Consider the following 15044-nt stretch of genomic DNA (forward strand, 5'->3'; position numbering starts at 1 on the left):
TGGCCACTGTCGTCAGACGGGATGCTGGGCTAGCTGGACCTTTGATCTGACCCAGTAATGGCCATTCTTATATTGATATGTGGGTCTAAGTCCTGTATTTATCAGCCTCCGGAGGGTGGGGAAGTTGGGGAAGAGAATCAGAATCACCAGCTTCCCACATCTCTGCTTACAGGACCTCAGAAGTGGTTGCTGGTTTTCCAAGTAGAAGAGAAAACTGTTTTGGTCCCTTAGAGACACCTGCTGACCTCGTAAGGTCGCCGCTGATGAATCCGCCACAGAGGAAATGATGGTGTTTGATGATGGTACTGGACCAGGGAACTGTAGGTTGGGTTTTTTTTTTTTAACCTGGTGCCACCATTTGCTTGGTAAGTGACCTTGAGCAATTTACTTGTATTTGCCAACGAGAAATGCTGCAAGAGGCTGGGAGGGGGTGGGGGTGGAGAGAAAGAGTCAGTGCTCTGTGTGGTGTTCTCCAGTTTGATGGCCACCAGTGCCAGCCCCAGCTTGTGCCCCACATCGTATCCCGAATTCCAGAGACGTGGCCTTCTCTCTCCACTTCCACAGCTTCACCTGGTCGGGCCAACCTCACAGCTGAGCTCAATGGGAGCTGTAGCCATCTGTTTCCCTGGGCAATATCCTGTCCTCCTACAAGCCGTTGGGAGATTTCCCACACCCCTTGGTGAGATTTATTAGGCACTGGAGAGGCCACATCCGATGTACTGCATCCATTCCGGGCCCCCCAGTATGGAAAGGATGTGAGCACGTTGGATAGGGTCCAGCAAAGGGCAATCAAAATGATTGGTGGGCTGGAGCACATGACCTATGAGAAGAGGCTGAGGGATTTGGGCTTATCTAGTTTGCAGAAGAGATGAGTGAGGGGCCCTTTGATAGCAGCCTTCGACTTCCTGAAGGGGGGCTCTAAACAGGCTGGAGAGAGGCTGTTCTCAGTCGTGATCGGTGGCAGAACAAGGAGCAACGGTGTCGAGCTGCAGTGAGGGCGGTCTAGGTTCGATATTAGGAAGAACTATTTCACCAGCAGGCTGGTGAAGCACTGGACTGCGTTGCCTAGAGAGGTGGTGGAGTCTCCATCCCTAGAGGTTTTTTAAGTCTGGGCTTGACAGAGTCCTGGCTGGGATGATTTAGTTGGGGTTGATCCTGTTTTGGGCAGGGGGCTGGACTAGATGACCTCCTGAGGTTTCTTCCAGCCCTCAGATCCTATGATTCAAAGAGTTTAGTGATCCTTCTTCCTCCCCGAGGGGTATTTGTTAGCTTTTGGAGGTGTAAGATGCTGTAGGATCCCTGGATGAAAGTGCAAAGTGTTATTTACCTGTCAGCCACCTCCCCCGGTTACAGATTTCAGGTGTACTCGGGGCAAATGTTGCCGCAACTCACCACAAATATTTACTATAAAAGCTAATAGAAGCCAGCCTGGGCAGGCAGCCACGAGCCTTGTCTGAGCTCGCCTCCTCTTTCCCCTGCTGCTCCCTGCTATTGTTCCCCTTTGCAAACGAAGAGTCTAAATCCTGGCACGTTTGTCGACCTCTCAGAGCAATTTGCAGAACAGAGCATGCTAGCAGAACGAGTCAAGCTGGGAAAAATTGGCCTCTTCGCTCTCTGTGCAGGAAATCCCCAACCTACGTGGCCCCCAAGGAATAAATTGCATTAGCAGAAAAATACTCTAGAGGTGCTGGGTGCTCCCCTTTTCAGATCAGCACAATCGAGGCCAAACGTGGAGAGGCAAGCTAATGTGTAAACCAAACCTCGGTGAATGATGCAACCGACCTTCCTTAAATACTTGTTTGATTTTCTTAAAGCGAATTCACTTGGGCCTCATTTCAGGTTCATTTTCTGCCGAGATTCCAGCAGCCAAGCTTAATCCCTAAAAATGTTGGAGGGGGTGGAAACGAAATCTCAACTTGTATTCGCAGGGTCAGATCGTCTGGCTGGGTGCATCACTCCGAAATTGCTGGGAATATTTCTCAGCCTGAGCAAAAAATCTGCTCGCCAGGCTTGTGTTATTGCAATGATGGGGGAAAAATATTGACTTGCCTTTCTTTTTGCAAGGCTGAACAAGTCATGTATGCAAAAAAAAAACAAAAAAAACCCCCAAACCCTCTGAGTAACACAAACAATTCTAGGTATGTGGTATCTGTTGTCAGCCACGCACCGCTGGTGCAATAACATGGCCAGGCACGTGATTATAATGGAAAGCTGCAATTACAAGGCAGCAGAAGTGGTTATACCTCAGAGCCATGCAAGGACAAACGTAGAGGGAACCGACCCACACATGGCTTGCCACAGCATGTAGCTAAGCGTATGGTGAGATCAGATACCAGTCAGCTTTGCGTGTGGTTGAAAGGCCAAGAAAAAAACCTGGAAAGGTTCCCTCCTGCATAGTGTTTGCTAGAAAAACGAAGGTCAGCGTTTGTCAAATCCTCATGGAATATATAGCTGGGCTGTTAGTTTGGGGAGGCATTTTGGCCAGTTCCTTCGGTGGTGTAACTCCACTGGAATCCCTTGATGCCAGCTGAGGATCTGGCTGCTTAAGTCTTGACTGTCCCTTCTAAATTCACTGGCTAAACCCTGGAGTTCATTTCTATCACTTTTCCTTGTAGACACAGAAACCAGAGCTCAGCACCGGAGGGGAGATTATTGGCAAATGATTATTATGATCTTTAAAAGCAGGTGGGAAACCCTCTTGCTTGTGAGCGCTCTCCCTCTGGAATCTGCTCCGGATACAGGGCAGTTTTTGCTCTTGAGCACTGGCTATATGCCAGAGTCAGAGTCACTTTTAGATAAAGTGTGAGGCCAGGGGAGGGAGGGGTGAACCAGAGAGGGGTAAGGCAGATGGAAGGAATGAATGGGCCGAGCGTTCAGGCAGCGAGGGTTAAAGTTTCCAAGAATGCAAGCAGCAGCCTTTCCAGCCGAAATACCAGCTGTGTGTTTCAGTCCTGGCTCTGCAGCATAATCACGGTTGTGTCCTCTGCCGGGGTCTAGACCAACGGTGTTTGGAGCGAGGGAGGAAATGAATATCCAACAGCGATTCCAGTCACCTTTGCAGGTTGGTCAGCCGGGAAGAACTCAGCAGTACGCCCACATGACGCAGAAGCTACTTGCTATTATAAATGGCTTCTGGTTTCACTTGCCCCTTTCCCTGTGCCTCAGCCGGTGGTCCCTGCTTTTCTGGCACAAGGGCTGACAGAAGTGAAACTACTTACAGGGGGTCTTGAACCTGGGACTTCAGGACAGGAGCAGCTTCAGTTGCAGGCTCTCAGCTAAGGCTGTAGAGGAGATGCCCTTGTTCTCTGTATCAGTGATCTAAGGGCCGCTTCATGGGACAGCGACCTACACCCAGGTGTGTGGGTTACAGAAGGACCCCTGAACACAGAAATCTATTCTGTGCGTCTCTGTCTCTCACACGTGCCCCTGATGTAGATGCCCTAATTTTGGGGGCCCCTCTCGTTTAGGCCAGTTTTATACTGTTTCACTATTGCGTTTGTCCCTTGGCAGGCTGTACGCAAAATGGGCCGGTCGCCTGCTGAGTAACTCTTGAGCTCTTGAAAGAAACGAATGTAAAAATCTGCAGGGTTGGCTGAGATTTCAGCGTTCCCTGTCAGCTGGGCAGAAGGAGAGATTCAGGTGCTGCCCAGCTGATTGGCAGAGCACCCACAGCCTGTTTCTACGGAAGCTGCGCATCCCAATGTGCCTTGGTGCACATAACAAAAGTTATTCCACCCCGACGGAAAAAATTATAGGGAGACACCACCCGCTGCTGCAACAGACCTGGCCCCATACGGCTGCCTGGCTGGTGCTGGCACTCAAGCCCTGGCCCCACGGGACTGCTGAGGGATGCTGCCTCCGGCCCTGCTGCCTCCTGTGGGGTTGCTGGAAGGCTGGCTCTGCTTGCCCTCCTGCCCCTGCTTTCTGGTCTGGAAGCATCCCCGGTGGTGCTGGACCGGAGAGCGTCGGTTACAGGAGGTGCAAGGTGCAGGAGCTGAAAACTGCTTATGAAATTCAAAACAGCGAAGTCTGATGTGTCCTGATGTTTTCATTTCTCGTGTAGAGCTGGAAACTCGCACACAACCGTGTTTGCTTCGGCTACCCGAAACTGAGGGAACCTATTTCTCTTACTCCTCAGCGGCGGCTACCCGCCCCAGGATCTCGAAGAGCTCAGCATCCACAGGACAGTCAATCAGCAGAAGGGGAAATAGAGGCACCGAGCAGGGGCCAATCTAGGACTAGGACTCGTGCGTCCTTGGGCAGTCTATCCGCTGGATGACACCACCTCCCTCTGTGTGGATGCTCTTCCATGAAGTGCGGCTGGTATTCAACCATCGCCTCTAGTCCAGCAATAGGTGAGCACATTGAAATGTGATTTTACCCTAGCGCTCCTCCCTGGTAAGGCTGCCTCACACTCCAGCTTCAATCCAGTATGTCCCACACAGCCTATGGCCATGCTGGTCTGATCTCTTTGGGGAGTTCAGTGGAGCTGTTATCTCCGTGGGCTTATAAAACTACCCTGCAACAGGGCAGACAGGTCATATTTTACTCTCTAATTTCTCCTGGCTGGTGTGAAATTACAGGTGGAAAGCAATAGCTCGGCACTCAGCTGGCCTCTCCATTTTTTTTACTGCCCTTTGGAGAGGATTGCTGATAAGCAGCATGGGGGAGATGGGGAAAATGCAACTGACAAGCTGAGTCCTTGGAAGATATGAACTTCTGACCCTGAGAGTAGCTCACTCCTTTGTGGATGGGGTTTGCCATGTCTTCTTTGCACTAAGTCCTGTGGCACCTTACAGACTAACAGGTATTTTGGAGCATAAACTTTTGTGGGCAACGATCTGCTTTGTCGGATGCATGAGGGTCTTTGTCCACGAAAGCTGATGCCCCAAAATATCTGTTAGTCTATAAGGGGCCTCAGGACTTCATGTTGTTTTTGAAGATACAGACTAACACAGCTACCTCTCTGATACTTCTTTACGCTGTCCTCTTTCCTTCTCTGGTTTTGGAAATGGCTCCAAATTCTGCTTTTCTTCTTCATCTTGGCTTTGCACACTTGGGTCTGTAATCATCAGATCCTTAGCATGGAGATACACATCTCACAGAGCTGGAAGGGACCTCAGGAGGTCATCAGGTCGAGTCTCCTGGCCTCTTGGCAGGGTCAAGCACCATCCCTTCTTTTTTCCTCTTATTTGCCTGGATCCCTAAATAGCCCTCTCAACGACTGAGCTCACCACCCTGGTTTGAGGAGGCCAATGCTCAAACGACTGACCTAGCCAGCCCTCCCCCGGGTCCTTCTCCTGCCCCAGTCTATAATGGCCCCTCTGAGCCATCCTCACTTATCAAGATTGGCTAAATATAGACCATTCCTAAGCACCCCCGAATCTTCCATGCATCATCAGCCATCGCTGCTCTGCCATCTCTGGCATGCCGATTGCTGGAACAACGGCTTTCATGTGTTTGTCGTGTAATAGGCTGTAGGCCTGTTGCTTAATCCCCTGCCGGGAGAGCCAGAATGCTGCTTTTTGACGGCTCCCTGCCCTTTACAGTCGTAGAGTTTCAGGCCAGAAGGGACCTGCTGTATATCACAAGTCATCTGGTCTGACCTCCTGGATATCACAGGTCACCAGTGCTCAGATGTTGAACTCTGTGGCCCAAAGGAGACAACAGTGTTACAACCCACAGGAGACCGGACTCTGTGCCCCAGGAAGAGAGCCCAAGTGCACCAATGGCAGGAAAATGATTACGTGAGATATTATCCTGGTAAGAGACCCACACTCACATTTTGCAGACCCCCAGGTCACGGCCATTCTGAGCCAGGGAGAATTCCTTCCTGACCGTCTCTGGGGTGATTAGTTTGACCCTGAGCATGTGAGCAACATCCACGCCCCATCGGCTTCTCTCTGCCTGGCCCAGCTCCCTCTTCAAACAACCAGGAGATATTTGGAATCCCCTTCACCAGGCTTGTGTTTCCTTTGGCTTCTAATTCCCCCTAAAAGCAGCTGATGCATCCAAGAGGGTGGGACCACTTTGGGTAGGTGTAGGGTGACCATCTGTCCCGTGTTGGGTGGGACGGTCCTGAATTTGGCACTCCCGGCTTATTTCGAAAAAGGGATGAATAGTCCCGTATTTGGGCTGGACCCCGCTGACCTTGTCCGGTGGGAGTCACTTCCCCGAGCCTCAGGGAAGCAGGGGGATTGTAGGCAGCTGTCATGTCCTTACTGTTTCCCCAGGGCTCAGGGAGCACCAGCGGCTGCCACCACCTTCCTGGCTCCCCGGGGCTTGGCAGAGCTGGGAGGAACCATCCCTCCCGTAGCTGGGACAGGGAGATGTGCTCGCCCTAGGTAGGTTGGTCACATCTACCTACTGGATTTGCAAAGCATCATCAGATGGATGTTGAGTTTTGCTTCAGGTCCCAGTTCTGTTCTGTCTGAACCCCTAGGGTGTGTGGAGGGGGGTAGAGGCTGCTAGGTTAGAGGCAATTTTGGTCCACCGCTATCGAAATGTGGTGACTGTTGGATGGCTGTTTGGTGATCGACTGGAAATGAGTTGGTGACCAGTGGATTCCATTATTTTTTTCCACCCATGTGTGGAATAAGTTTTATTGTGTGCACCGAGGCACGTGCAGATGTGCACCACCAGTAGAAATATGTGCTGCCAGCACAGCGGGCATTCTGCTAACCAGCTGGGAGGTAACTGAATTGCTCCTGGGTGGCTGCCCGAGCACTCAGCTTACAGGGGATGTTGTTGGTGATGTCCGCTCAGATTCCCAGGCTCAGGAATGAATGGCTGTAGAGACGCCCTCGTAGATCATTCATCTTCCAGACTGAGGCATCTTCTTTGGCAGATGCCGAGGAAGTCAGCACTGCCTTAGTTCTCACTGGAGCGTGTTACTAGGATTGGCAATGCAGCTCTTCTTTTCGTGGACTCTACAATCACCCCATTAAGAAAACAAACTTGGGAGAGGGCAAAAAGAGCTCCTGGCCTGAGCTTCATTTGATGTCTTTGCTCCAAGGCTGGGCTTTTCTGTCCAGTGGGAAGGAGCACACGCTGGCCAGGGGGTTTGGTCTTTGCTTAGTGTAGGGGTGGGGAAGCTATGACTTGCGCTGGGTACGCTTTGGGGCACCCTCCATGTGTTGCCTGCCTTTCTGGCCAATGGGAGCTGTGAGACTGTGCTGGGGGTGGGGACAGTGTGCAACATGCCCCAGCGCCCCCAGAGCACATGGCCACTGAAGCTGGCTGCTTTGAGTGGCGAGTTGGGGCAGGCCAGGCAGAGAGCCTTCCTGTGTGTCCTGCTGGGTTGTATCACAGAACCACAGAATCACAGGGCTGGAAGGGACCTCAGGAGGTCCTCTAGTCCAGCCCCCTGCTTCAAGCAGGATCAACCCCAACTATGTCATCCCAGCCAAGACCTTGTCCAGCCAGGACTTAAAAACCTCAAGGGATGGAGAATCCACCACCTCTCTAGGCAACGCATTCCAGTGCTTCACCGCCCGCCTGGTGAAGTCGTTTTTCTGAATATCTAACCTACACCTCTCCCTCTTCAACTTGTGACCATTACTCCTTGTTCTGCCATCTGTCACCACTGAGAACAGTTTCTCACCCTCCTTTTTAGAGCTCCCCTTCAGCAAGTTGAAGGCTGCTATTAAATCACCTCTAAGTCTTCTCTTCTGTAAACTAAACAAGCCCAAATCCCTCAGCCTCTCCTCATAAGTCTTGTGCTCCAGACCCTTAATCATTTTTGTTGCCCTTCACTGAACCTGATCCAGCAAATCCACATCCTTTTTATACTGGGGATCCCAAAAACTGGACGCGATATTCCAGATGTGGCCTCACCAGTGCCGAATAAAGAGGAATAACTACTTCTCTAGATCTGCTCCAAATGCTCCTCCTCATGCTAGTATGCCGTTAGCCTTCTTGGCTACAAGGGCACACTGTTTACTCATATCCAGCCTTTCATCCACCATAACCCCTAGGTCCCTTTCCATCATACTGCTGCTGAGCCAGTCGGTCCCCAGCCTGTAACAATGCTTGGGATTCTTCCGCCCCAGGTGCAGGACTCTACACTTCTCCTCATTGAACCGCATCAGATTTCTTTTGGCCCAGTCCTCCAATTTATCCAGGTCCCTCTGGATTCTCTCTCTACCCTCCAATGAATCTATCTCTCCCCCTAGTTTTGTGTCATCTGCAAACTTGCTGAGGGTGCAATCCAGTCCCTCATCCAGGTCATTAAAAAAGATGTTGAATAACGCCGGCCCCAGAACCGAGCCTTGTGGCACTCTGCTTGAAACAGACCGCCATCCAGATATTGAGCCACTGACCACTACCTGTTGGGCCTGACCATCAAGCCAGCTTTCTATCCATCTTATAGTCCAAGCATCCAATCCATATTTCCTTAACTTATGGACAAGAATGATGTGGGAGACCGTATCAAAAGCCTTGCTGAAGTCAAGATATATCACATCCACTGACTTCCCCATGTCCACAGAGCTTGTTACCTCGTCATAGAAGCTAATCAGATTAGTCAGGCAGGACTTGCCCCTGGTGAATCCATGTTGGCTACTTTTGATCACTTTCCCCTCTTCCAAGTGCTCCAAAATGGATTCCTTGAGGATTCCCTTCATTATTTCCCCAGGGACTGAGGTAAGGCTGACGGGTTTATAGTTCCCTGGATTGTCCTTCTTTCCTTTTTTAATGATGGGCACTACGTTTGCCTTCTTCCAGTCATCCGGTATCTCCCCTGATCTCCCAGAGTCTTCAAGGATAATGGCCAAAGGTTCAGCAAGGACCTCTGCCGATTCCCTCAGTACTGTGGGGTACATTAAATCCAGACCCACGGACTTGTGCACATCTAGTTTTTCTAGATAGCGCAGAACTTGTTCCTTCCCCACAGATGGCTGCCCTCCACCTTCCCATACTGCATCGTCTAGGATCCTCATGGGGAAGTTGACTTTGTCCGTGAAGGCTGAGGCAAAAAATGCATTGAGTACGTCAGCTTTTCCTGCATCATCTGTCACTAGGTTACCTCCCTCATCCAGTAATGGCCCCACACCTTCTCTGATAACCTGTTTATTGTTCACATGCCTGTAGAAACCCTTCCTGTTACTCTTCACATCCCTTGCCAGCTGCAGTTCCAATTGTGTTTTCACTTTCCTGATTACTGCCCGGCATTCTCCAGCCGTATGTTTATACTCCTCCTTAGTCAACTGTCCATGTTCCCATTTCTTGTATGCATCCTTTTTGCATTTAAGCTGACTAAGGATTTCCCTGTTAAGCCAAGCTGGTTGCCTACCATGTTTGCATTTCTTACTACGCAGCGGGATTGTTTGTTCCTGTGCCTTCAGTAAGACTTTTTTAAAGTACTTCCAGTTCTCTTCAACTCTTTTCCCCTTCATCTTCGTTGTAGGCTGGATCCAGTGGCGTGCTCCACTGAATCCGGCCCGCTGGCCATATTTTCCTGCCTCTGCGCTATTGCCTGTGTATTCTCCAGAAGCTCCTAGATGGGGGTTCATGAGCTTTCAAGATAGATCAATTCTTCTCTCCTGATACTACACGGTTAATCTTTTCAGGTGGTGCTCTTCCCAAGCAAACAGATACCACCCTACTGTCCTCACCCTCGCCCCAGGCCAGTCTTGGAATGGATCTAATTGGAATCCTAGCTTAAGAGAAAGTATGACCTTCTGACTGCAGGTTGCTTGGCGATCACCATTGTTGGTGACTACTCTAAACGGCCGAGCTAAATGCTTCGCGGCATTTCAGCCATATGCATGACCTGCAGATAAGTCAGCCTGAAAGAACGCCATGAAAACATCCAGGCAAAGGCATCCCTGCATAAGGCGGCTGCGAGACCTTGTCCTTGCCAAATGACACTCTGCCTACTGACGGTTAAGCAGTCCAGCCAGAACGTGGTCTGGAAGCAGTGATTTGTTCATGAAACACCTGGTCTACACGAGGCAGATAAGTCAATTGCAGATACGCAGTTCTGGCAAGGATCGACTTATCTGAAATTGACTTACCCGACTGTCTTCATAGAGGGAGGTTGAATCTCCGGTCAACCTCCCTTACTCCTTACGATATCGAGGAGTACAGGGGTTGACTGCCAACCCCAGAGAGTTCAATTTGGCACGAAATCAAACTCTGGAAGACGGACCATGACCAGGTCAGTTTTCTGCATAGTGTAGACATATCCCGAGTGTCTTCTCCTTGTGCTCAGCGTAATGTGGAGCCTGTGGTGGGAACGTGCACGTAAAAAAAGCCCCTTGCAGAGCAAGTGTGATGCTCTGAGTGTGTCAAAAGCGCCAACACCAAAGCCCACTGAAGCTACTGGATGTTGGGCTGGGCCCAGAATGCCTGGATGGTGTCTGAGACGTTGAATTCGGGCTTTGCCTGCCCATGCGCCACACTCCTCTCCCTCACACGAAGCCGTTTGCCACCGGGGTTTCCATGTGTGACAGGTGAAGCCAGCGAGCGAAGGAGGATCTGATGCAGGTTTGGCTCCGGATGTAAGAAATCCCACTTCAGCCTGAGGAAGCACACCTAATCTACTTCCCAGCTGTGTATCTGCGGCGGGTTCTGAGCCTCAGACTTAGTCTGACTTCTCCCTAGAACGAGGTTCTCTTTGGTTCAGTGGCCTTCAACAAGCTGAGTATATTGATTCCCAGAGACAGTCAATACAAAGGACGTGTTTACCTCTGACATACTGAGCTGCATGAAGCAAACAATCCGACTGCGGCAAGGGCATGAGCTGGGAATCTTCTAACAGGACCTCCTCACATCTAGCCACATCCTCCAGACCAGCTGGCTTTGACGGAGTGACACCAAGGACCAGTGACTGCAAGCGAAGCCACTTGCATGAGGGTGGCCTGGTCCTGAGTTGTGCTCAGCACAACCTCAGGGATGCTCAATCCATTGCAAGGCCAGGCCCCTTGAGGATGTGCTGAGTGATGAAATAACGGGTTTAAGAAAGGCGCAGGTTGAACCTCTTTTGTCCGGCACCCTCGGTGCTGGACGAGAGAATTTGCTGGATTACGGGAGGTCAGCATTGTCTACCTAGCACATTACCAACACTTCTGCTGCTTATTGGGCTCTTAGAAGAGATTCAGGGATAAATTACAGCTAAACAACAGCCCAGAACACTGACAGCCAGGACTGGTGACTGTGAACAAACTTTATGGGACCGTGGGAAGCTTGGCCCCACCCATGACAAGTGCACATCCAGCTCACTAAAATCATGCCAGATTACAGCTGTTGTGGGACGAGCGAGTTCCGGATCAGAGAGGTTCCCCCCTGTAGCATGGTTTGTGGAGAAGAGGGTTCCCCCTTTGCGCCCCCTCCCACGCTTAAATTCTTGAGCTGCACTTTTCATGAACCCCCCTTGGGATGGGTTTAGAGAGCAGCCCCACCTCCAGCTTGCGGTTAGGGTTTCCTCCGCTGCCTTCAAAGCCTTCCTTGCAGCTTCCGGTGTGTGTGTGTGTGTGCGCGAGAGAGATCTGTGGTTTTGTCTCTGAAAGCCAATGTCATATGACAGCCCAACCTCCGTTCTGATCTCTCACCGAGTCCCGCTTCCTTCCGGAGCCTGATAAACAGTCGAAGAAACTATTTGTGCATGTGGTTGGGCTCTTTTTTTGACACTTACCGTCTCCAGTTGCTGTAGTAACCATTTAATCTCCAGCGACCTGTTGCCCCTCTCTGTCCCCGGCGGTTCAGACAGTCGTCAGCGACTGTCGGGGCGGGGGTCAAGAGAAGAGAAGGGTCCAGCTGAATTTCTGAGATCCCCGACTCAGCTGTGCTGCGGTACCGGACCGTACTCGGTACCGCAGCGTGTATTGTAAGTCACACCAAGCATCTTCACGCCACGTGGCAGTGTCAGCTAACCCCTCTCTCTGAATGCGTTGAGTAGCCAGTGTGATCTGCTGGCTGTCTCCAATCCCTTGCGCAGAGGGAGAGTGCCTGGCTTTTTGGTCTGTTTTGTGCAGCACCTAGCGCAGCAAAGAGCTGCTCCAGGAAAGGGGATCCTGGACACAATCATGTTACAAATGACTCTTATTAACAAAGCCACCCCATCTCCCTTCGGTTTCTCTGTCTTTATGCTCACACTGTATGTGCCTCATTGCTCTTCCCTGGCAGCTCGCCAAAGCCCTCAGTTGCACCAGAGACGAAACAAGAGCTAATCACTAGAACTGGCATTGAAGAGACTCACGCTAAGAGCTGAACAAGAGGCTTCCTGAGCTCAAGTGGAGGGGGCTTGGGCTCCTGTAGCAAGGAGAATGAACTCATTCTTTCCGTTGATGTGGTGGCCCTGGCTGAAGGTGCAGCTACACTTACTGGGAGATCAACCCAGTCAGGGTCAATTTTCCAGGGTTCGATTTCGTGAGCCAAGTGGGGAATGTGCGAAATCGAATGCTCGGGGGTCGACAGGTCCTTCCATCAACCTCCCTCAGTGAGGCCGACCAGATAAGTCGATCACCGATACGTCAATTCCAGCTACACAATTGCCGTAGTTGGACTTGCGTATCTAGGCTCCAGTTTAAGGTCTAGGGTAGCCCTGCCCTGACCGAGGGAGGCATGGTCCACGAAAAACGAAGCGTCGGCAGATATGATCCAATCGCAATTGAGCGGGTGAAGTCCCACCCCTCTTGGTAGGCAAGAGACAGGGGTACAACTCCTAAAGGGGGCTTTCCAGAGCCCCTAAGGAAGTTAAGCACCCAGCTCCCCTTGACAGTCAGTGAGGCCTCTTGCCTTTTGAAAATTATTTTGTGCTAGAGCCCCATTGTGCTGTCTGCGGCATGACCAATACCTGAGGTCTGGGACCTGGGGATTGGCTCTGCCTTTCCTCCTGGGTTCTCTTCCATGGAAGAGCTGGTCAGAATGCCCCTTCCTCAAACGCTGCTGCTCTGTCGGAGCTGGTTGTGTCTGTATTTACTCGGGCTTTCTTCTCCTAGGAGAGAGAGGAAGATGTGGGGCGACAGGGAGAGATTTTACCATTCTCAGCTGAGGAGAATGGTTGCGATTTTCATTCTCACCTCTTTACTGGTTATTAAACCACTAAGTTCCTGTCTCCCTTCCCCCTCCCCTGATTCTTTGGCAAACTGCCTCACCCGTCTGACTGCATTTCAGTTCCTTTTGATATTTAATCTCTTCCCTGCAGAATGACGGGCTGGGGAGATGCCACTGCTGCCGGCCTGGGAGTACAGCTGAAGAGCTGGAGAGAATTACTTCATTCAGCCGGAGAAGGCCTCCGACTGCACAGAGGCCGTGTTGTGCTGAAGTGAAAGGCAGCTTTCAGAGATCACATTGCCTTCTCCCCTAACCCCCCCCACCCCGCCCCGCGCTTGGCCTCCCCTTATCGCTAGCTGTAGGACAGGACTCCAAATGCCATCTCCGACTGCGGCACAGCGAGGCTGAGCCACTTCAGCGAGCTCCATCCCCTCTCTTCCCTTCCCAGTACCTCAGCCATGCCCAGAGTTGTTCTCCTGTCCCGTCCCCCTATGAGGAAGTTGCGGAAAACCTGGTGTGCACTCAGGCGGGCTCTCTGTTCAGGGCAGAGCGCGTCCTCCACCACTTCACCGTGGTTCAGCATCAGTCGTGAGAGGAGGAGATAAAATCATAGAACTCTGGAACTGGCAGGGACCTCAAGAGGTCATCAAGTCCAGTTCCCTGCCCTCACAGCAGCACCAAACACCATCTCAATCATCCTTTTTACATATTTATCTAACCTGTTCTTAAATATCTCCATTGGTGGAGATTCTGCAACCAGCCTGGGCAATTTATTCCAGTACTTAACCAGCCTGACAGGAATTTTTTCTTAATGTCCAAGCTAAACCTCTCTTGCTGCAATTTAAGCCCATTGCTTCTTGTTCTATTTTCAGCAGCTAAGGAGAATAATTCTTCTCCCTCCTCCTTGTGACACCCTTTAATGTACTTGAAAGCTGCTATTACGTGCCCTCTCAGCCATCTCTTTTCCAAACTAAACAAACCAAATTCTTTTAGTCTTCTCTCATAGGTCATATTTTCTAGACCTTTATTCATTCTAGTTGCTCTTCGCTGGACCTTTTCCAAGTTCTCCACATCTTTCCTAAAATGTGGGGCCCAGAACTGGACACAATACTCCAGTCAGCGTAGAGCTGAGCAGAAGAATGAGTTCTCACGTCTCGCTCACAACACTCCTGCTAATGTATCCCAGCATCACGTTTGCTCTTTTGAAACAACATCTCACCGTTGACTCATCCTCCACTTGTGGTCCACTTTGACCCCGGCTCCCTTTCTGCGGTGCTCCTTGCAAGACAGTCCCTTCCCATTTTGTATGTGTGAGGCTGATTGTCCTGCCCAAAGTGCAGCACTTTGCATTTGTCCGCACTGAACTGCATCCTATTTGCCTCAAACCATTTCTCCAGTTTGTCCGGATCATTTTGAATTCTAACCCTGTCTTCCGAAGCACTTCCCACCCCACCCAGCTTGGGATCAGCTGCAACCTTGATGAGTGCAATCTCTGTGCCATTGTCTAAATCATTGATGAAGATGATTCGGAAGGAGTAACAATGGATGTCTGGCCTTTTACAAGCCGGGCTTGGTGGGGATGCCTGAGGGAATGTGCTCCTGCGTCATCTGAACAGATACTGAATAAGGGCTTGTCTACACCGTGGGTTATAACTTACGTCACTCAGGGCTGTGAATAAGCCACATAAGCGTCTCCTGGTGACATAGCTGCCACCTTTCATGGAGGTAGCTTCGTTACTCCACCAGGCGTGCCCTCGCCTGTCAGCACAGACTGCCTTCACCAGACGCGCCGCTGTAGCAATTCTAGTGTAGGCTTGGCTGAGGGGCCTGCCTGTCACTGTGGTGATGGGTGGGCTCATAGCCCCATCTTGCCTGCTGTAGGGGTTGGAATAAGGGTTGGGGGGGCAGCAGTCCTGAGGCTGGTAGGATCCTGGGAGCCAGGCTCTGGTCCCCACTGGGAGTGGGCCAGGAAGAGGTTTTGGGGTAAGAGGTTTAGAACCTGGCCTATGCCTTTAGCACAGCAGAGAGAGCTGTGCCATCTTGCCTTC

General features: G+C 51.0%; 1 protein-coding gene and 1 long non-coding RNA gene across 2 annotated transcripts in view; both read left to right on the forward strand.

Annotated features, from left to right (window-relative positions):
• The window catches only part of DUSP7 (dual specificity phosphatase 7), a 47852-nt gene extending 47493 nt beyond the window's left edge, over nt 1-359 (forward strand). Inside the window, exon 6 of the transcript XR_012647004.1 lies at nt 173-359. The gene's annotated coding sequence lies outside the window, so the exon portion shown is untranslated. The remainder of the gene's footprint in view (nt 1-172) is intronic.
• Nucleotides 360-2872: 2513 nt separating this feature from the next.
• On the forward strand, nt 2873-5961 carry LOC142019186 (uncharacterized). Its single transcript, XR_012647012.1, has 3 exons — nt 2873-3061; nt 4139-4355; nt 5623-5961. It is a non-coding gene; the product is annotated as an uncharacterized LOC142019186 (long non-coding RNA).
• The last annotated feature ends 9083 nt before the right edge of the window (nt 5962-15044 follow it).

This window comes from Carettochelys insculpta, chromosome 11, assembly GCF_033958435.1.
Source record: "Carettochelys insculpta isolate YL-2023 chromosome 11, ASM3395843v1, whole genome shotgun sequence".
In the NCBI taxonomy this organism is placed as follows: Eukaryota; Metazoa; Chordata; order Testudines; family Carettochelyidae; genus Carettochelys; species Carettochelys insculpta.